The sequence below is a fragment of the Tiliqua scincoides genome, chromosome 1, assembly GCF_035046505.1.
Source record: "Tiliqua scincoides isolate rTilSci1 chromosome 1, rTilSci1.hap2, whole genome shotgun sequence".
NCBI lineage: Eukaryota > Metazoa > Chordata > Lepidosauria > Squamata > Scincidae > Tiliqua > Tiliqua scincoides.
In genome coordinates this window covers 191,799,748-191,805,497 of record NC_089821.1, presented here as the reverse complement: position 1 = coordinate 191,805,497, position 5,750 = coordinate 191,799,748, and the positions used below count along the sequence as shown (strand labels likewise).

The 5,750-nt window shown below is 42.3% G+C and overlaps 1 pseudogene; it reads left to right on the top strand.

The window, feature by feature from the left end:
• The first annotated feature begins 4,814 nt into the window (after nucleotides 1-4,814).
• Nucleotides 4,815-4,929, top strand: LOC136637238 (5S ribosomal RNA; annotated as a pseudogene).
• The last annotated feature ends 821 nt before the right edge of the window (nucleotides 4,930-5,750 follow it).

The following is a 5,750-nucleotide window of genomic DNA, read 5'->3' as shown; positions in this document are numbered from 1 at the left end:
TGTACTGCCAATGGAACGAACACTGCATGCTAGGGGCGTGGATGACTAGACAGCCTGGGTGATGTAAGTATTGTGGTGAAGTTTATCACTCCATAGACTACCTGGCTAGTTCTTTCTCCAGCAGAAGTCTGGACTGGGAAAGACTGGAAAAGGGAGGTAGGAAAGAGGGATAGGATCCACTGCTGCCACTAAGATCCACCCTTCTCTTACCTGAACTACCCAAAACCTCTCCAAAGCACTCAGGGCCTGCCTCTACTACCACCTTCCCTACTCCAGTGTGGCCTAGACGGACTATTGTCAGGTGTACAAAACCTTTAGCCATTTGTAGCAGTCACTCAAGAGCACTTGATGGCAGCACGCCTTTTGTGCCACAGCAACTGGACTTAGGGCAGTGGATTGTGAGAGCTGCTGCTGTAGGCCCAGGATAAGACTGAGCCATAAATCATGGTTTAGTGTCATGGTTAAACCAGGACACTTTCTCCATTTCACCAGCTTCTCTGTTTGCAGGGTGGCAAGCAAGTTTCTATGGTGTCTCACTAGTCATACTCTCCAAGGATTAGACTCTTATTTCACTGTCCATTTGGCATCTTAACCAAACCTAATTCAAAACATGTTGCAGATTCTCATTTGTAGCCAGTTCTTAATGACTGTTTAAGTATTCAGATGTAATGTTTAAACACTAAGGAAATCAACGAACCATAGGGAGCTGTTCTGGCTGCATAGACCCATAGTATTGTTAAGCTATTTTGCACCGTTTGCGCCAAAAACAGAAAGTTATCTGAGACTCTAATGTAACCAGTGGGTCAAGTTTGAATTAAAAAAAAAATACAGAAAGATAATATTCAGAGAACTGTTGATGTCATGGAACTGTAACCACTTAGCTTTAATTAAAATAAATGATTCAGAGATATCATTATACATGTGCTATTTGTACTCTTATTTTATTACACTTGCATTGATTGCATTTCATTACTTTGCTAGTGATTTAATCTTGCAGCAGGCATTCTTCAAAACAATGGGATTAATCCTATTTTTTCCCCCAGGACAATATGGTATTTTCTAAAAATTTAAATATTAACGGAATTAAGTAAAAGCCCTAAAGTACTGTAGAATATTGGCAATATTATCAAGGATTGTATTTAGGCTTTGAATATTTACAGATGCATGTCAATCAATATTCCACATTCTCTAATCATCTAGCAGTTTTTCTCAAACAGTGGGTTGGGACCCACTAAGTGGGTTGCAAGCCAATTTCAGGTGGGTCGCTCAGCTGCCACTGAAAATATAGAGCTGGAAATACAGGGTACAGAGGTGCTGACCAGGGCGGGCTCCCAGTGGGAGAGAGGTATAGTGCTTTGCCCTGAATAGGTGGGAAGATGGGGTGCTAGAAAGAGAGAAGGGCTGTGTGGTTGATCTACTTTGACTTTGAATGCATGGCCGCATTCTACTTTGACTTCCAAGCTGGAATGCTTGAATTCCAGATAATGCAAAATAACACCAAGCATGCTGTGTAATGGGACCCTTAATTGATCACAGCTTAGATGTGAAGCCTAAATCAATAATGTCACTTCCGGTCACATCACTTCCAGGTTACTGACATCCCTTCTGGTGGGTCCCAACAGACTGTCATTCTAAAAAGTGGATCCTGGTGCTAAAAGGTTTGAGAAACAGTGATCTACAGTACATTCAAAAAGAAACAAAGCTTAAAATATTTTACTGGCTGTAGTGTTTTCCCCAAGATACTCTACAAGTCAAACATGGATTGTGGTGCTTCCAAGCCTAAAGCATTCTGAGCCCACAAAAATAACTAGACATCCCATTCTACCACACAGTTTACAACACATTTCCTCCAGATTTGTACTCAAATTAGATCTGTCATTGAGCTTTTTCATTTCTTGGGTTGAGCTCTCACCTTGTAGTGCTTACCTCAAACATAAGGTCAAACAAGTTCTTTCTTCCCTTTCTCCTTTCCAACCAGAAAGTTCATCTGTATATTGGGATTCACAGGATCAATCAGAAGATTGTCATAATAGTGGTTTTGAGACACTGATTCAGGAATCCTGGAAATAGTAACATAAGAAGATCCCTGCTGGATCAGGCCAAAGTCCAGCTTCCTGTATCTCACAGTGGCCCACCAGATGCTTCAGGGAGCACAAAAGGCAACAAGAGACCTACATCCTGGTGCCCTCCCTTAGACAAAATGCCACTACCTGCCAACAGGTATATGGTTACAAAAGTGGAAGAGAAGCATGACTGTCTGCTAAGATTCAGCTATCAGCCCAATTCATACAAAGAGTTATGACATATTATGAAATGACTGTCATAAATGACCATTTGGGAGCCATTGCTACAAATTGTGGCAGTGTCAGCAGCCTACTGCTGCTACAGGCTACTTGCAGGCAGGGCCTAGGAGAGGGGGGTTATCCAAGTTGTATGAATGGGCTGCTATGTGTTTGTGTGTGTATTCAGAGCACATGAATGCATGTTCTGTGCCTAGTGTTTATGTGTGCACTCCTCTTTGATTGCATTTAAAAACATACTCCATGGCCCACAGCCTTTCCAGCAGAGATCCAAAATCAAATCCATATTTTTTAACCTCCAAGGTGTAAAAGATACCATCTTGCCAGAATCTTATAATGAGTTTGTCTCTGATTAATGAAGAGAGAGAAGGCTAGGCCTGCAGACTGTTCTCTAGCAGGTCTTTTAGCAGAATACATAATATCTTATGAGACAAAAAGGGATACTTGATCTACAGATTGTTTTTTCCTAAGAAAGAAACAAATAGTGAGCTCTTAGTCTCATAAGACTTCAGATTCCTTCTAGCTCTTTGCTTTTATTTCTCCTTAGACAAAGCTGCAATACATCCATCTTTCTTTGACATGTGGCACAAAAGTGTTCAACAACCATCAGGTATTTTATTTTCCACTGAAATGGTTCTCTGTTTTCTTCCTTTGAAGAATAAAGAGATGCTGTTGTGGAAAAGGCAACAGCAAGTCACGGAAAGTAAAAGTAACAACCAATTCATGTCTGAGCATCCTCTAAGTCACAATCTTATAGCGATTCTGGTATTCACAGTAGACTGAACATCTCTGCACATTAGGACATACGTGATTGAATAGGTGGCAGAAGGCACTCTACTGCTGATAAAATCTGCTGAGATCCTAATTGAAGCATGACTGGATTAAGCATTGTATATAGTTATTTGTGTTCTTGTATACTGCTCCAATAAATATAAAAAGCAATTTGGCATAATAATTAAAAAAAGCATCATAAACTGTCTGAGAGAATTGTGATATCAGCCACACATGAACATCAGAAGAAAGGAACTGTGTCAACAGGGAGCTCCAGCAGACAATTTTGCATTCTAGCGATACTTATAAATGAGGCAGAGGCTTGGCACCCTATTGGGTACTGAGTCTGCTGTGGGTGGGCCTTGGACAGCCATACTCCTGGGAGCCTCAGCCCCAGCATTCTGTGTTTGGGAGAGCTTTGAATTCCATTGCAGCCACCTGTTAGGATAGTCTGAAGGCCCAGTCCTATCCTTAAGATACACCTGTGTATCTCTACATATGCTGATGACAGCCCTGCCAATGGACCACAGATGCTAGAGCAATGAAAAATGCCATGTTGGTGTAGCTCAGACACCACAAAGATGTCAGTGCTGCCAGTCAGCAGAGAAATCAAAACAGGGAGGAGATTGGGGTGTGATGTTGGAGGGACAAGGAGGAATTGACATACATCATTTCCTAACCTTTCTGCAGACAATGGACATGGCCCTGAGGCCAGAAAAATGTTGATGTATGAGCAACTCCATAAGGAACAATGGGGAAAGGGAAATGGCAGTACAGGGGAGACCCCATATCTGTGGATCCTGTATCCACGGTTTCACTTAACCATGGATTGATTCCGCAGGGCCTTCTTGCTTGTGGCCCCCATGTGTGCCACCTCCAGAGGGTCTTCTGAGTCCAGCAGAAGCTGTGCACTTGCAGCCTCTGTCGGGCTCAGAATGACGATTATAGACCAAACAATGTCACTTCTGCTTTTCGGTCCAAAACTGGAACAGATGGTTTTATGCCTTTAATAGACATTATAGGAGGGTTGGGGTGCCTGCTCCCTTTTGGTGAATGCCAGCGCTCCAACCATTGCTACTGCTGGCCAAACACTCATCTGAATCCTTTTTGTTTTCAGCACTGCACCATTGCACAGAGGGCTGAACACTGATCAGCTTCAAATTCATATTTGAAGCTAGTGGTGACTTCATCAGATAAACAGACTTGCTTGTTTAGAAACCTGTGAGTTGATTACATACAGCATTGCGTGAAAACCTGAGATTCCTATCTAGCAAAATGGTCGGGACTTGTTTATTTTTAATTAAAATGTATCACACACACACTCAGGGGATATATTAATCATAATCTGTTGTATGTTAAGCAGGTTAAAAAAAGAAAGAAAAACCCTGTACAATTAGTGCTCTCTATTTACATTCATTTGGTGAATTAATGCTTTTGAAAGAGCCCCAAGCCAGAAATGAAGTCTACATAAAATAATAATAAATTTGACTTATAACTGACTCAATTTTTTTTAAAGTATTAAGAGTATTGGTGCAGAAAATACAGAAACAAACACTAGCAGAAAATAATTGAGATTGACTAATCAATAGCATAATGGCTTTTTATAGCAACAATTTTCTTTTTTGCATAAATAGCTCATTTTTCCTTCCACAAAGGGCACAAATAGCAAGATTTCTTTGGTGACTGAAATGGAATGTGGGGGGGGGGGGGGAGCTTGTCCAATGAAGTTGATCTTGGACTATTTCCTTGGGTATACCCTGCACGTGCCTGATCTCATCTGATCTTGGAAGCTAAGCAGGGTCAGGCCTGGCTAGTACTTGGATGGGAGACCGCCTGGGAATACCGGGTGCTGTAGGCTTATACCATAGCCTTTCGAGACTGAAGGTTGCCAACCGATGCAGTTCTCAACAGTTGATGGGAACCTGCCTACACATAATGTGCTCTGGATATTCTCTTTAAGGACCTGATAAAGGGCATGATGCTACCATGATGCATAACTGGAACAACATGAGTTCAGACTATATGTTACAATCACCTCAGACAGACCATTAAAGCTTTGTACTTACTGGATCAAGGCCTGATAAGGAGCAGAGAAAAACCAGGGGAGTTAGCAAGCCAGTTGGGCTTACCAGAGTCCAGCATAGGACCCTGAAAAATGCTTCACAACTCCCTCTGCCTGCTCCTTAAAAGTTCCCAGGACATAGTGCTGTAAAGGCATGACTCAGGTCATGACACTTTCATGAATCAGAAGGACTTCTGGGAACACCAGCATTGCATGACTCCCAGACTGGCCTGGGACCTCCATGTACAGGAACAGCATGTACACAAGGACTTTTTCAGGATTTCCTGAGAGAAGAATTTCCTGTTAGGATGTGACACGAGAAGTGCCTGCCACTGTCATACCATGGTTTGTAGTCATAGTAGTAGTAGTAGTAGTAGTAGTAGTAGTAGTAGTATATGCCTGGTACACTCTTCACATAAAAGGATTAGTTTCTCATGTGCCTTTTATAGCTGGATGAGGAAGGGGGAATCATCACTCCATACCAATCTAAAAGATTCATCTGACTACACTAGATGGGCATTCCTGGGGGTGGGTGAGAAGAAACAAGGAGTGGGATACTGGCCCCATTCTGGGTGGTCTGGGGCAGTCCTGGGCTGCTTGGATTTCCGCCACCTCTT